Below are 15,399 nucleotides of genomic sequence, written 5' to 3'. Positions count from 1 at the left end.
GGCTGCTCCAGTTTGTCCCCAGTGCCACATTACTGCCTGTGGGCCTCTGCCCTTGGCCTGTGGTGAGAGAAGATGAGCAGCTGGCAGGAAGGTAGCAAGAATGTGCTACTTAAACACAGGTTGCTAATGGCTGTGTTCCCAGTCTCCAGATGTGTGGCTGCTCTGTGATGCCTGGACCTCCCTCTGTGCTGTGGTAGACAATTCCATTATTAGCTTAGTGGCAGCTTTCCATATGCCAACACTCATGACTGCAGGACTGTTTAATTTTCACTACTTTGAAGTATTTAATTTGTCACCTGTTAGCTTCTGCTTTGTAAAGATCAAATGCCAAAGTCCTTACCTAGACTTTTACTCAGTTAGGGCTGGGGCATGGATCCTGTCTGAACAGACCATTATATCTGGTCAGGATCAGGGGCAGGATCAGAGGCAGCATAAGGTCTTGAATTCAGAAAGTCAGTCACTTCTAGGCTAATCAGCAGAAAACCCCCATCTTCAGGGATGGGTATCTAATCTCGCTTCTGCTGTTAATTTCTGTTTGGAGAAATGAAAAATCAGTACTGCTAAAAACACTGCCCACTCACATTTCGAAGCTGGACTGTGCAGATGAGGTGTGCAGTTGTGAGTGCCTGACTGCAGGTTCTGGCACCTCACTAGTGTGGAGAGCTGCTGCTGTGAGCAAATCATCCTGCAATTCACTGCTGGGGGCCTCTCTTTAATTATTGAGTGCCAGAATAGATGTATATTGAGTTACTTTACTGGCAAATATCATCTCCAGCATCTCATATAACTCTGCGATGATCTCAGTTTTCTTACGAGCATAACATGGTCTTCTTCAAAGAATCTAAAACAAGACAAAATGTGGTTTTATATATTTCTTGTCTAGCAGTACATGTTTCCAGAGAACAACAGGTTGTACACTGGCTTTGAGGGTAGCCTTCCCCGGCAGCATGGATTGCTCTTATTCACAGTCAAGCCTGCACTTGGATGTGCAGCAGAATGAAGCAGGATGTGCATGGTGCATTTTTAAACCATCCAACCAAAACAAAAAACCAACCCCTCAAAAATTTGGCAAAAAGAGAGAGCAGTATAAGCCAGCACAGCTTTATGGGAGGAAAGTCCTGCTTGTCAAACCTGATTTCCTTTTATGACAGAGTAACACACCTAGCTGATCAAAGGGAGCCAGTTGATGTAATCTTTTGAGATTTCAGTAAAGCTTTGGGTACTGTCTCTCATAATATCGTTCTGGACAAACTGTCCATCTCACAGCTGGATAAACATGTCATGTGATGGGTGAGCAACTGGCTCACGGGTCAGGTGCAAAGGGTGACAGTGGCTGGCTGACATGAGACTGGCACTGGTCCTTTAGTGGGGTTCTGCAGGGCTCCCCCCTTGGCCCTGTGCTCTTCAACATCTTCATAAATTACTTGGATGCAGGACTTGAAGGGATACTGAGCAAGTTCACAGATGATGCAAAACTGAGAGGATCTGTTGACTCCCTTGAAGGCAGGAAGACCCTGCAGAGACACCTCAACAAATCAGAGGACTGGGCAATCACCAACTGTATAAAGTTCAATAAGGGAAAGTGACAGATTCTGCACCTGGGATGGGGCAACCCTGGATCTACAGACTGACTGGGGAATGAGATGCTGGAAAGCAGCACCTGGAAAGGGACCTGGAGGTCCTGGTTGACAGAAAGTTGAGTATGAGTCAGCAGAGCCTGGCAGTCAGGAGGGCCAACTGTGTCTGGGGGGGCATCAGGCCCAGCATCGTCAGCTGGGCAAGGGAGGGGATTGTACCGCTCTGCTCTGTGCTGGGGTGCCCTCACCTGGCCACCACACCAATATAAGAAAGGCATTAAGCTATTAGAGAGTGTCAAAAGGAGGGCAACAAAGATGGTGAAGGGCCTTGAGGGGAAGCCATAAAAGGAACAGCTGAGGGTTCAGCCTGGAGAAGAGGAGACTGAAGGCAGACCTCATCACAGTCTACAGCTTTCTCTTGAGGAGAAGAAGAGGGGCAGACAGTGATCTCTCCTCTATGGTGACCAGTGACAGGACCGGAAGGAATGGCCTGAAGTTGTCAGAGAAAGTTTAGGTTACATATTAGAAGAAAGTTCTTCATCCAGAGTGTGGTCGGGCACTGGAACAGGCTTCCCAGAGAAGTGGTCATAGCATCAAGCCTGACAGAGTTCAAGGAGCATTTGAACAATACCTTCAGGAACATGGTGTGACTCTGCAAGACCAGGAGTTGGACTCCATGATCCTTGTGGGTCTCTTCCAACTCAGTATATTCTGTGGTTCTGTGGATTTTGCTCTCACTGCTCTGAAATACTCCATTTGTCAGCTGTTGCTGTAGAAGACCTGGCTGACATGTCTTGAGGGAACTGCAGTAGTAGTTCTGGCCAAGTGGTGCATGACTCCAGAGGCTGCCTGCATCCATGCAGGCTGTACCAGTGTCACTTGCAGGAGCACTTGGAGATGGGGAGGGAGAGAAAATCAACATCCACATTTATATAATTTTTCTCAGCTTGCAGAGATGCACATGGCTGCCAGTGTTCCCTCATCCCTTTCTGTCCTGCTGTCACACACAGGCTGCAGGCATTAGAGCTGCAAGCAGTGGTGGAGAAAGTGGCCATGGATCCCTTGACCTTTAGTTCCTGTAAAATCGTCTGGATAATGTAGTCTCCAGTGCTCACGACCGTGATACAACTATTATATATGTTCTTTCTAAATATGGCAAGCAAAACTTGTCATTCCATATTTTGCAAAAGAAATAAAACTGGTGAATTCCTTGTAATCCTGATGACAGTTTACAAAAGAAAGAAACATTACCCAATGCCTAAATGGAAGAAAAGGCAATACTGTGGTTAGTCGAATACTTTTGTTATTCTCAAGTTTCAGCAAATTTCATGAGTCAGGCAGGAGCTGTGAGCCCGAGGTCCCTCCTGTGTAACCCCTCAGGTTTGTCCCCTGCAGCAGTGCTGGCAGGTCCTACAGCTGGGATCTCTGGTATTGCTGTATCCCCGGGCTGGCGAGAGCAGGGAAGCAGGGCTCCATCTACCGCTGTGTGGGGAGAAGGCAAAAATAATCAGGATGGCATTTCTCCACATGAGAAAGCTACTGGACACGGTGAAGTACGTGCGCTTTTCTTTTTTTTTCTTCTTTTCTCTCTTTTCTCTTTTTTCTTGTTTTTTCCTTTCCCCTGTGGCTTCCAGAACCCTTCACTTCCAATCCAGTTCGCTGATTGGGACATTGTGCAGGTCTGTAGCTGGGGACAGTCCCCACTTGTACATCATGTCATGTGAGTCTGGAGAAAACAGCAGGGAAACAAAGTGACTTGTACACACACACAGAGAACTGGAAGCAGAATCAGAAAGGAACCCTGATTTCCAGTCTGTTTCTCTGACAGGATGGGGTTCATGCTCCAAAACATATTGAATACAGAGAGCTCTTGGAGGGCTGCAAGAGCAGGGACAGGGTTAGGATCGTGCACAGCTCTGCAGCGTTTTGTTTGATTTGCCACTGCTCTGTTTCTGAACTTCCGGTACTTGTATAGCCAGAGATGTGTTCCTTCTATACGTACATACACACAGGCATTTCTATGAGAACTGAGCTCTGCATGGGCCGTAGGTCCTCTTCTGCCAAGCTTGGGGATGCAGCGAGGAGTGTGAGCCCTGAACCCAGGGCTGTGTGCAAGCTCTGCAAGCAAATTCGGTCCTCAATACTTTCAGCTAAAATCCTACTCTCTGCCTTGCAGATTGTACCTTAATAGTGGACTAGGTTGTCCATGGAAGTTGTGGCTGCCCATCCCTGGAAGTGTTCAAGTCCAGGCTGGGCAACCCAGTCTAATGAAAGGTGACCCTGCTGATGGTGGGGTTGGTGGACAAGATGGTTTTTAGAGGTCTCTTCCAACACAAACCAGTCTGTGGTTCTATATTGAAAATGGAATATTTTCCCCTGCCCTTTATCTTTGCAATCACCTGAATTAACCCTGCTGTGCTGGGTGAGATACTTCTTTTATATACCTGGTACTGCCCAATTTGAATAACTCCTGAAGGATAATGTGTACAGTGTCATTCTAGAAAAAACAGATTTTAGGATTTAGAATCCTTGAAGAGATGCTAATTTTTCTTTGCAAGTGATTTGCTGGTAGTGAGAACCCATTGTTATTCAGTGCTTGCAGGGAACATGAGAAGTGTCTGGATTCTTAGGCTTCCACAAAAAACTTAACTGGTAGTTCTTCACTGATGGCAGGAAGAGTCTGAGCTTACACTGGGAGAGATTGTCTCAAGTTATGTGAACAGATGTTTCAGATTTGAGTTCAGCCTGGCAGAAAAGGGAGAACAATCTAGTCCGCAGCATTTCCCATCTTTTGCCTGGGGAAAAAAAATCAGAAGTGAGTTTCTTTTTTCCTTTTTAACTGTGTTTTTCTTTACCATGAAACTGAAATGTAAGGTCCTGGAAAGGAGGAGAGATTCACTTTTATCCAACCCAGTACTTAAAGCTTTTCACCTGTTTGCTCAGCTGCCTTTTACTGGTCAGCATTTTCACGTCTGGAACTGCAATTATCTCTGAAAAACATCACAGACAGTTAAACCCCCCCAAACCCCCTCCTCAGAAGACATGGTCTGCTTTCCACATTATGGTGTATTACACAGCCAGGCTACCCTTTGTGTAGTAGCTCATGTGCTGCAGCAAGAGGAACATAAAATACTTCTCCTGACACAGCTGTCAACAATTAAACTGTGTGAGGCTTTACTCACAGAGGTCAGGGAGAAGCCCAGGGAAATCTGAAACAGCTTTTGAGAGAAAGCACTGAAAATACATGCCAGAAACCAAGGAATAGATTGCAGATGACAAATACACATGTCCACAGACTATCAGGGAAGAATTTAGTTTGACAATGGCTGTGGAGCCATGGAGCTGTGCTGGATCAGGCTGAATGTGGCAGTGAACGGAAATAATTAAGCCAGATAAGCATGCCCAATACTGACTTTTATGGGAGAATTCACCCATGTATTCGATGGGCAGATCCCACAGACTGCTGGAAGGTGGAGGACCCCTCCACTCCTGCTGATACTGCTGTGCAGCTTTTATACCATGCCTGTTGTCTGTAAACCCTGAGGACCTGTTTTAAGGCAGAAGATGGTGTTGTCACCCCCAGTCTGGGACAGGGCAGAAAAATGGTCTGTTGGGGTTGGAGAGCAGCAGGTGGTAACAGTGGAATGACATGTTGTAATGTGCCAGTCCTTGGCATATCCTTGTAGGCCTGGAGAAGATCAGGTCTGTCATGAGCAGTGGATAAAGAGATAAAAAGTGAGGGGAGCACTTGTACACATCACCCTGGGAGCCATGCAGGGGGGCCATGCTGCCAGGTACTGTGGGCACAGGCTGCCCCACCTCATCTCTTGGGCAGAATGAACTCCCGTGTTTGGGGTGACCCCAGTGGTTCAGCTGCTGGCTAGAAGTGGCCTCAACAGCATCTCAGAGACCATGAAATCTTTGGGACTGGAGGAAGCAGAGCTGAACACCTGTATGTGCTCCTTGGAGCTACCACAGCCAGTGCAGCAGCGCTGTCTCCACACTCAGGACAGCCTGGCCTCGGGTGGGAGCTCTCATGGCAGCACAGGAGCACAGAAGGAGTTGGTTGATTATAGTCCCTTGTTTATGTGGTAGCAGAGTCAGGCTGTAGGCACAGTGCAGTCCCTGGAAGCTTGCTGCTGCTGCAGCAGTGTTTGTAGCTTAGGCCCTCAGCTTCCCAGGGCTTTCAATGCTGTGTGATGTGGGGAGTAGCTCGCCCTTTCCTTGGTCACCCCTTTTTCTCACAAAGTGTCTGCTGAATTCTGCCAAATTAAATTTATTCAACTCTCTCACACTGCAGCCCGTGGTGATGCATCCCATTAACAACAGCAGGTTTGAGTAAGGCTGGAAGTTCCCCAGGTCCCAAGAGAAGACTGGAATTGTCCCGGTTGCTGTGCCTGGGGAGAGCATGAGGGTGGTGGGAGATGGGGATCTGCGGGGCGCAGTGAGCGGTCTGAAGTTGGATCTAAAATAGCTGAACTGTGACATATTCTCTTGACAGAAGTGGTGAAAGGCCACAGACGCTTCCTTTCTGTGACTCAGAAACTTGCAAATCTTCTTTGATTCACACCTTATAAGTAAAATTAGCCTGTGCCTCACTGCTGCCAAACTCTTTCAAAGCAAAGATACTTGTACAAAGGAATTCAGCAACAGAAATGCAATTCTCTTGTGGATCAGATTACTGCTATTTCTGACTGGAAGCAGCACCAGAAATACTTGCAGGGATTTCCACTTTGCCTTTGAAAAGATGTGCATATTGTTGGTAGAAAAATAGCTATTTGGGAGGATAATTCACATATGTTAGGGGACAGGGAAGAGAATGAGCCCCATGAGGCTGCTGCAGTGATGAGTACAAGAGTTCAGCTTTGCACTGAAATGTTCAGTCACTTTGAAACAGGGACCTTCAGCTGTTGTTATCTGGAATGTTGTGATGTGAGCTGCAATTACTGCTGCTCAGGAGGACATTTCCAGCCCCAGGTTTGAGCTTTCACCCAGCACATGGATCTTTATGCTGCTTATGCCTTGGTATCCCAGAGAGCTGTCAGACATATTCCTGCATGTGGGGACTCTTCAGGTGAGACTTAACGAAGGGAAGGATTTTGTTGATTCTTAAGGCAGCAATTGTTTGTGACACTGATGAGCTTGATGTTACCTTGAAATATGAACTTACCACCAGCTGGGAGAATCAGTCAAGAAAAAATCTGGCACTTAAACTCCATGCTGTTCATGGTCTATATTTTGCAACCAACTGTAAGTGAAGCCTCAGTTCCCGTGATGATGCTCTTGGGGATGGAGCCCGATGGCTTCTGCAGAGTTGGGCATGGAGGCTGATGAACCCACGCAGCCCACAGAGGGGGGGTTCCAGGCCCCTGCACGCATCTGCCAGCTGGCGGCGACAGCAAAACATCATGGTCCCCTCCAAATGCCAGCACGGAGCAAACGTCTCCAGCAGGGTTAGCTGCCTGGGACAGCCAAGGAGAGCCGTGAGCTGTGGACTTCTAATGCAGAAACTTGTTTGCTCGTAATCTATGGGGGTGAGTTTTAGAATAAAGCCAAGAGTGCTCTGATTGTAGCCTGAAATACTGAAATAAGTGGTGGAAGGAATGGATGTCTGTAGTATAATGCAGAGGTATATAATATCTGTAGTATAATATATATAATACACATGCAGACATTTTTCTTCTGGGCACACCAAGAGTTTTAAACCAAATGAGTACAAAAGTGATTTACTTAAGAAAAAGTTGGGCATGTTGCATTGGAAATAGAACTGGTTCTATTACTTTACCCCAAAATAATATATTTGTTATCTTTGGGTGTCAAGTGAAGCCTTGCTAAACAATGACATGTTTTTGTGGCCATCTTGGCCAGGTTTATTCTTTCTGCTTGATGGACGGTGCACAGAGAAGTGTATCTTCAAGGAGTGCATTTTTTTGCCCTTTGGAAATGTGTGTGAAAGGGACAGCAGCATATGGACTTGGCATGCCCCAGGCATGGCTGTGGGAGCCTGGGACATTTTGTGCCTGCAGCAAGTGTAGGAAGAAGGGAGGAGGAGAGTGGAGCAAGCGACTGCAATGAGCTGTGTGGTGATGGCAATGAGTTACATGTCTGTGAGCAGGAGCAGCAGGAGGGGCCCAGCCATGGCCTAGTCTTCATCACAGCTGAGGTGAGGAACAGGCCTCATACCATGCCCCTTCCTTGCCTCATGGGTCACAGCAGAATTGGGAAATTCTCATGAAGAGCCACAGGCAACATCTGGACCAGAGAATGCAGATAAAATTGCCAGCTAGAGCAAAATCAAGCCAGATGCTGAAGGAAGGGACAGAAGAGGGACAAAGCTCAGCTCTGTCAGCAGTCAGAGACTTCAGTTGTGAGTAGAGGCAGAAGCATGCCATGGCTTTTCCAAATGTACCACCATAAGATGCTTTTATGGATCAGAAACTCCAAATGTTGTACAGAACAATGAACTAAAAATGAAACCGTAGATATCTTGCACAAATTGCAGGTGAGCACAGGGCAGGTGAGCACACCACAGGCAGATGGGCACACGCCACACATGCACAGAAAGCCTGAAAGAGGCTGCACGTGGCCATATCCTGCACAGCAAGTCTGCAGCACATTGTCTGAGGGAGATGCAGAGCAATTGCTGCTTGCAGCTGTAATAGCAGTGCATTTGATCTCTCACTCTGGATCTTGGAGAACAACCCCCTCAACTTGTAAATAACATGTACAGTTAAATATGGTGTGTTTTGCTCTGCCCCAAATGTGCGATGCAGCCCAGGGAGGTCAAGTGAAAGGTTCAGTAGGTGTTGTTGCCCACCTTAACAGAAGATGTTCTGATTCACTTACAAGACGTGCTGACAGAGGCTGGGCCTGTGTCCCACTCCAACACTCTGAGCTGGTGTTGACAACCTGAGCAGGAGATGCTTTTATTCCCTCACTTCTTAATGTTGGTATCACCCTCTTTTGCTTGGAGCAGCAGCAGCACCAGTCTGGCATCACTGCCAGACTTACCTGCACCAAGGACCAGGGGACACCATGCCATTGCCCCTCACGGTTTCTGTTGGACCGTGTCTTGTATGTGTTCATGCACTGGTGATGGTTAGTGATGGTTCCCATGACCTGGCATTGAATATCACATCCCATTTTTGTGAAATGATGCTGATTTGCAGATGCACAATCTCTTCCCAGACCTATGCCTGCCCCAGTAACTGCTGGGAACAGCACAAGCCCTGGCAGAGGTGCTAGAACTCCCCTGTGTGCAAAGCGTGCCAGACTACCACAGCATTTGCTTATGGAGCAGGGAGAAGCATGAATGGGAACAGATTTTAGGGTTATTTTAGTCAAGAAAATTCAGGGATGTTAATTGCTGAGCTGTCATCAATTTCAGTGACTGCAGAACCCAATTAGCCTCTAATTTTAGTTTCATGCTAATGCTATTGTCAGCTCTTTCTGTACAGCAGGTGAGGCAGTTTTAGACGTGGCTCCACAGCTGCTTTGTGCGGGTGGCTGGTTCCTAGAACCTCACACCCAACAGGGAAATTGGGGCAATATTTAGAAATGCTTTGAAAGGCCCTGGGGTTTTTATGCAATTTTTTTATTGCTGTTCCACTGCTGCCACACACACATGGCTCACACAGGCATCAGCCTTCATCAGGCACAATTTTCCCTTGGCTGACACCCCACCTGGCAAAAGATGAGGCTTAACACAGTCCTGCTGGGGCTCACTCACTCACAGATCTGAAGGGGGGAGGCTGCTAATTGCAGGATGCCAAAGACATGCACCACTCTGGCCCTGTACCCGTGAGCAGCAAGGAAGGACTGGAGTGTTCTTCAAGCAGTGGCCACCTGTGGCTCTCTGGGACACTCTAGGAAGGATAGTCAGCTCTGTCCCACTGCTGCTGGCATGGTCTGAGTGCAGCCAGGTGCTCTCCTGGACATGTGTGCTGTGCTCTGTGCACCCCTGTTCTGGGTTGCAGCGTGGCTGCAGCAGCACCGAGGTCAGCCTGCTCAGGATTCCTCAGCACTGTCAAGGGTGGGAATTCCAAATGTGACTGCACTTGTGGCATTCTTCTGCTTGCAGGTATTTCTGCACAGCTCTGATCTCCCCATGTTATCCCTCGTGGATCTTAAACTGGTGTAAAAGTGGTGCCTGATAGAGTATCCTGGGCTGTCTGGAAACACCTGGGCACAGTTGGGTTTGGAGCACAGCTGGGAGGTTGGTTCTTTCTGGAAAATACCAAACACATAGATGGGAACAAATGGGAGATGAGTGCCAACATCCGTACCAGGAGCCCAGCACTTTTATCCATTCGAGCCATGGGATGGAAAGAATGTCCATAGGATGTAGAAATTTATTTAAACATGTATTTAATATTAATGAGTGGACTCACAGCACAGGCTTTCTGACTTGGAAGCCAGTTACTGACATAGAGGAGCTGAGCTTTATTTTCAGAGAATTGTTGTTCTCCAGTGGATTTGTAGGTGCAACACAGTGACATGTTAACTGTTTGGGCTTCCCTGTTGTGCTCTCAGCCATTCCGGAGGATATACAAAGGCTGGAGGATGACTGAAACGCCGTAACGAGTTTTCCACAAAAAAACTCAGTGAAGCTTCAGAAATCTCTACTGGCTCATGCTGGTTCTGAGACATGTCCAAGCTGATGGTCACGTAAGAGTCCTTATGGCTCCTTTTGAAGGTCCGAAGGCTTTGTCTTCCAGCGGAAGAGCTTTTCTGGGCATTATTTGTGCTGGACTGACCTTGAAATAAAACTGTTGCTAAGAACTGACAACAGAGTAGGTATGACAGCTCTGTCAAGGAATGGATAATCTCCCATCTTTAAATACACTTTCTATTTATGTTGGCAGTGTACGGACTTCTCAGGATTTTACCTACTATCCCAGACTAATACTTCATAAGTGCCACCAAGGAAACTTCTCAACTTCTCTGCATATCTCTTTCTATTTCAAAACTTCCTAACTGAATAATGGGAGTTGGCGGATACATCGCTGCCTGTTGAAGCTCACAGCTGAAGAATGTTCAAAAGGAAATGAAAATATGTGGAAAGTATTTTTTTACTATCAAACAGACCTGGAAATTGTATCAACTGAGGGGATATACCAATTGCTCCTGCAGCTTAATTTTTCATGGTGAGTTTATTTTTCATGTTTATCAGAATATTTCAGTTCATACCTCAGACACCTCAATCTCTGCAAGCCCTGGAGGGGCCAACAGCTCTGTGTGCCCCCGGATCAGCTGGCTGATATCTCCCTTGTGATAGGAGAAACATGATCTTCCCACTGGCTTGGACCTGCAGGTGGGGGCGGGAGCACTATGAAACTGCAACTTAACCCAACACATAACCCAGCATTTCAGAATAAGTAAGCAAAATATACAATGAAATAAGTTGCCTGCATTTTCTCAGAAAAAAAGATGAGCATTTTTGGGAAAGAATTATGGTTTTCCACACACTTTTGTAGAAGCTGCTGTGGATTCCAGGTCGGTTGCTACCCATGGGATTGGCTGCTGGGGCTGGGCTACAGAGGGATGGTGGAGACTGACTTGGTTTTACCGTCTGACTCCAGAACTGGCTTCTGGCATTCTGACTGACACTACCAGTGCAATCACCAGGGCCTGGCTGGAGTTAATTGAATTAAATGGGACACTTGCCAGGGACATCAGTTATCTCCTGCAGTCATTAGCACAAGAGCAGTGTAAGGATTAGCTCTTGTTTGCTGTCTCAGGTGTTAGTGGTGATACCAGCCAACATGTTAAGGTCTTGTCAGCAGCAGCGTGTTCTAGAAGAGACAGTAGCCTCTTTAGCTGGTAATACTCATACCATTTTTTTTAAATGCAAGTGTTCCTTGTTGGAGTCATTTTATTTTAGTCCTCACTTTGAATAGTTCAATGAGTTTCATTTCTTCTCTTTTCAGGGAGTCAGCAAACATATAAAACAGATACACTCACCCTTCTAACTGACAACACTTCCCAAAGATTCACTCTCCAGCCCTTGGAGCCTGCTTCACCAGCCCCGGGAGCATGGCCATGGTGTGGGGTGAGTGATGCAGAGGAGTCACTGTTTCTGGGTGTTGCTGGTATCACATGAACTCTGCAGTAGGGGAGGAAGGACCTGGGCTTTTGATTTATGAAGGATATTGCTCTGATAAATAAAGAAAAGATGAAACTACTGGAGGAAAGGGTGGGGATTCTGGATGAGAACTTCTGGTCCTGAAGGTCTGTACAATTACTGAAGAAGCAATGGGCACGTGCCCATATCTCACCTGCAGTGGTGCCCACATCCCATGTGCCCACGTCCCGGCTGAAGCAGTGCCTGTGTCCCACCCATGGCAGTGCCTGCTTCCCATGTGCCCATGTCCCCTCTGCAGCAGTGCCCACATTCCACACGCCTGTGTCCCACCCAGGGTGGTGCATGCTCTCGGTGGCTCGCCTGGAAGTGAAGTGCTGCTGCTTTCTGGGGCTGGGGAGCACTAATAAACAAGCAAAACTGATGATGAAGTGCTTCAAGACCTGCTGAGCTCAGACATCTCCCCCGTCCACAGTGTATGGGGGGTGGGATTGCAGCCTCTGTACAGGGGGTTTGGGAAGTGCCTCGGCAGCAGAGCAGCCATCCCTGCAACCAGACAGTCTCCAGTCCCACTGGATGTTGGCACATGAAGCCTCTGGGTGAGTCTTGCCCTGTACATGGCTGATGGGGAGGTTCTGCCAGAGCCACAGGAGCTGTGGCTGAACCATGCTGGGCTGGGCCCTCAGTGGGTGGGAACAGCCAGCACAGCAAACCTCGACCTTGGCTTATTCATGGATTCATCCTCCCATAACAGGAGGATGTTACAGGCAGGATCTGTGGTGACACTGCCAGTCCATGCTCCACACAGCCCCTCTGCACACTCTGGCTGCTGGGAAAGGTCCCTTGCTTTGGGGAGTCATTTTAAGCTCTCTTTGAGGAGTCTTAAAAATTGCTGAACTTTCTAACTAAGTTCTTGTGATTGCATATTTATTGTTGAAATCAGCATGAAATGTAAAACAAAGCCTAAAATCAGGGATGCTTTTGATTTTAGTGTAAATGCTGACAGCATTTTTAATATATACAGTATTTTAGTAGTGAATGCTTAAAATTATTCTGGTGTTTGTGTCCTCAGCTATTTTTCTCTCTACTGTGGTTAGCCCTAGAGTCTGCGTTGGAATGAGTAACATGCAGAGATCTGAGACTTACGACAAGCTCAGCCTAGACTGCTTCAATACATGTTAGTGTAGGGATTTTCTGGCAGAGCCATGGGGTCAGAGCCGCATTATGGCCCTGTTACACGTCAGAAGAACGGCTGATGCGTTCCTTTGTGCTCGCAAGACTGTAACAGCGTCAACTTTCACCTGGTTGAAGTCTGCCAAGATCACCAGTTTGAGGCCATTCTGCCACTGGAAAATTGTTCATTTTCATGGATAAGTCAGAATTAATGTTGTGTGGCGGTGAGCGTGCGGTTCAGTGCAGGTCAGTGAGGCGCTGATGGGCAGTCTGGGGCTACTGGCCATGACCTTGGCACAGACTGCCAGGGCCAGTGCTGGTGCCAAGGCACAGCTGTTAATATCTCCTGTACTCTGCAGTAGTATCAAGAAATATAAGTATACAGGACTTGGGCAAATCCAAAAATCCACAAAATGCCTTTTGCTTTCTTTAACAGAGTCACATCAATGTTTCTTTCATGTAAAATGTCCATGGGCCTTTGCTGTTTCCAAAGTGAAGTGCATTCCAAGCAGTAACTGCAATAACTAGTAAATAGAATTGAAAGTGCTACTGACAGAAAAAATGCAGTAATCATGTAAGAGCAGAGCTGGTACAAAAAGTAGCCTTCATTAATGTCAAAATGAGGCACATGTGAAACATTATCCTCAAGGGTACCACTTAAGTAGTTCTTTGCTTACAGAAAGGTATCATGGAAGGTTTGGATCAGAGTAGTGGTCAGCCTGAGCTATTTTTTAAGAGATAACTATCTTTTTGGAATTTCATGGGTAGGCTTGTCAGAGATGAGAAATACAGGTACAGAGTAACAAGAGACTTCAAAAGGTGCTCTTTGTCCCCGGCCCTTCTGTGGAGGACACAGTGTCTTGAGGGAATGCTGATACACAGCTGTCCGTACTAAGGGAAAAGCAGGAATGCTCACTTGGGGGTGTTAGAGGAGGAGCGCAGCTCCTCGGGGCACCCTGCCATCCCCACAGTATGGTGGGTATGGACCAGAGGCCGGAGGCTTCAGGTTTTGGGATGCTGGAGGGCATAAAGGCTCTTCCCATACTGTGCAGAAGTTTCCCATAAAAGAGCTCCATTCCCAGCCACAGAGCCTGGCTTGCCCAGGGAGTGCAGCTCAGGGATGGTTCTATATCCTGTAACACCAAGCTGCTCATGTTGGCAGATTCTTTTTTAAGTGGAGGTGTCAGATTGTCCAGTCTGCTGAAGGAATCCAATTGGCAGGAGAGTGACTTGATTCAATAAGCAGAATTTTAAAATCACCATGGTTCTGTGTTTAACAGCCAGATTCTACAAAAATAGCTCCAGCTCTAAACAATTTCCCTCCCCACCCTCCATGTACTATCCCTCTTGGTCCTGCATGTCCCTATCTCCCCAAACTGCCTTGTTTTGTCTGGTACCAGTTGGCACTGGGGCTGCTCTACCTGTTCCCTGCAGGAATCAGCTGAGTCACACCAAGGCACCTGTGCACTGATGGGAGCCCAAGGCTGGGTAGCCAAGGAGGACACAGCATCTCGGTGCCTGGTGCTCCTGCCCACTTTTGTGTGCCCCCTCAGGGACTCCAGGGAGGGAGACTCCAGGAATGTGCAGAGAGATGGCAGAGGTCGATCTAAATCTCTCTATGGGAACGGCCAGGCAGGGAGGACCCACATCCCCCAAAGTGACCTGTGGACCTTGCCCAGGGGAGTTTTGGAAAGGGTCAAATTCAGTCACCATGAACAAGGAACTTTGTCCACTTGTTGCTGTCACACTCTGAGCCCTGAGAACCTGTAAGTCCAATGGGAGTTTAAAACACTCCCTTTAAAATGGGACCTGCAAATACTTTTGCAAGGCAAGAGAAATTCCCTGTGCTGTAGCCCTAAGCCTGCTCCAGTGCAGCTCCTCACTGTCGGCAAAGTTCCATGACTTTCTTTGGTCTCTTTTTTTTCCCCCTTATTCTCTCTGTTGAGGGGGATGAGGACACAAGTCACCTGCCTGCACTGCTAGCTGTTCCTGGCAGAGATAGGGCAGCTCTGCCACTGCTCAGAGGTGTGGCTGAGTCTTTTCTCCTTGTATTTGCAGAGTTCTGTTTCCTTGTGCACTGACTTGGGCTGAGTTTGGGCATTTCACATTCCTACTGGCTTGGAAGCTTTTTTCCAAAGGTATTTCTTCCCTTCTCCTCACCTGTGCTCTTCTTCATACTTTTCCTGCTTTGAGCAAAGCATCACTGATGGTTAGGGGATCCCTCCTCAGTGGGGAACATCACTTTGATTTGTGTTATGTGACACTACGCGGTTTGTTCCCAGCATGTTCTGCAAGGAAAGAGCTTGGAGGCGGCCGATCGCAGTTGTCCAGGCCCAAGTCTCCTGGTGATCTCCCTCCACGTGCTCTGCCGGCTTTCCTTTCTGCGGCGAGTGTCCAGCAGCAGCTGGGAAGACAGGAGATAATGGGAGAAGGTAGTGTGAAAACACCATTCTTTGTGGGACTCTCAGCATGGCCAGCAGCTCCCAAGGGCAGCAACTCCCAAGATCCTCAGTGCCAACCTGCCCACAAGGTGTTGTTGGAGGAGTGTCCCAGAGCAGTGCTGGGGAA

General features: G+C 47.6%; 1 long non-coding RNA gene across 8 annotated transcripts in view; it reads left to right on the top strand.

Moving 5' to 3' along the window:
- The window catches only part of LOC125330545, a 72,405-nt gene that overhangs the window by 30,602 nt on the left and 26,404 nt on the right, over nt 1-15,399 (top strand). For 4 of the 8 annotated variants that reach the window (XR_007205596.1, XR_007205592.1, XR_007205595.1 and 1 more), the window contains 4 exons: nt 10,110-10,723; nt 11,507-11,628; nt 14,890-14,969; nt 15,114-15,263. This is a non-coding gene — a long non-coding RNA (uncharacterized LOC125330545). The remainder of the gene's footprint in view (nt 1-10,109; nt 10,724-11,506; nt 11,629-14,889; nt 14,970-15,113; nt 15,264-15,399) is intronic. The other 4 variants (XR_007205597.1, XR_007205593.1, XR_007205594.1 and 1 more) reach the window with 2 other exon arrangements.

The sequence above is a fragment of the Corvus hawaiiensis genome, chromosome 10 (assembly GCF_020740725.1).
Source record: "Corvus hawaiiensis isolate bCorHaw1 chromosome 10, bCorHaw1.pri.cur, whole genome shotgun sequence".
In the NCBI taxonomy this organism is placed as follows: domain Eukaryota; kingdom Metazoa; phylum Chordata; class Aves; order Passeriformes; family Corvidae; genus Corvus; species Corvus hawaiiensis.
The sequence above is the reverse complement of the archived record's forward strand: the minus strand, read 5'-3'. Positions and strand labels throughout refer to the sequence as shown.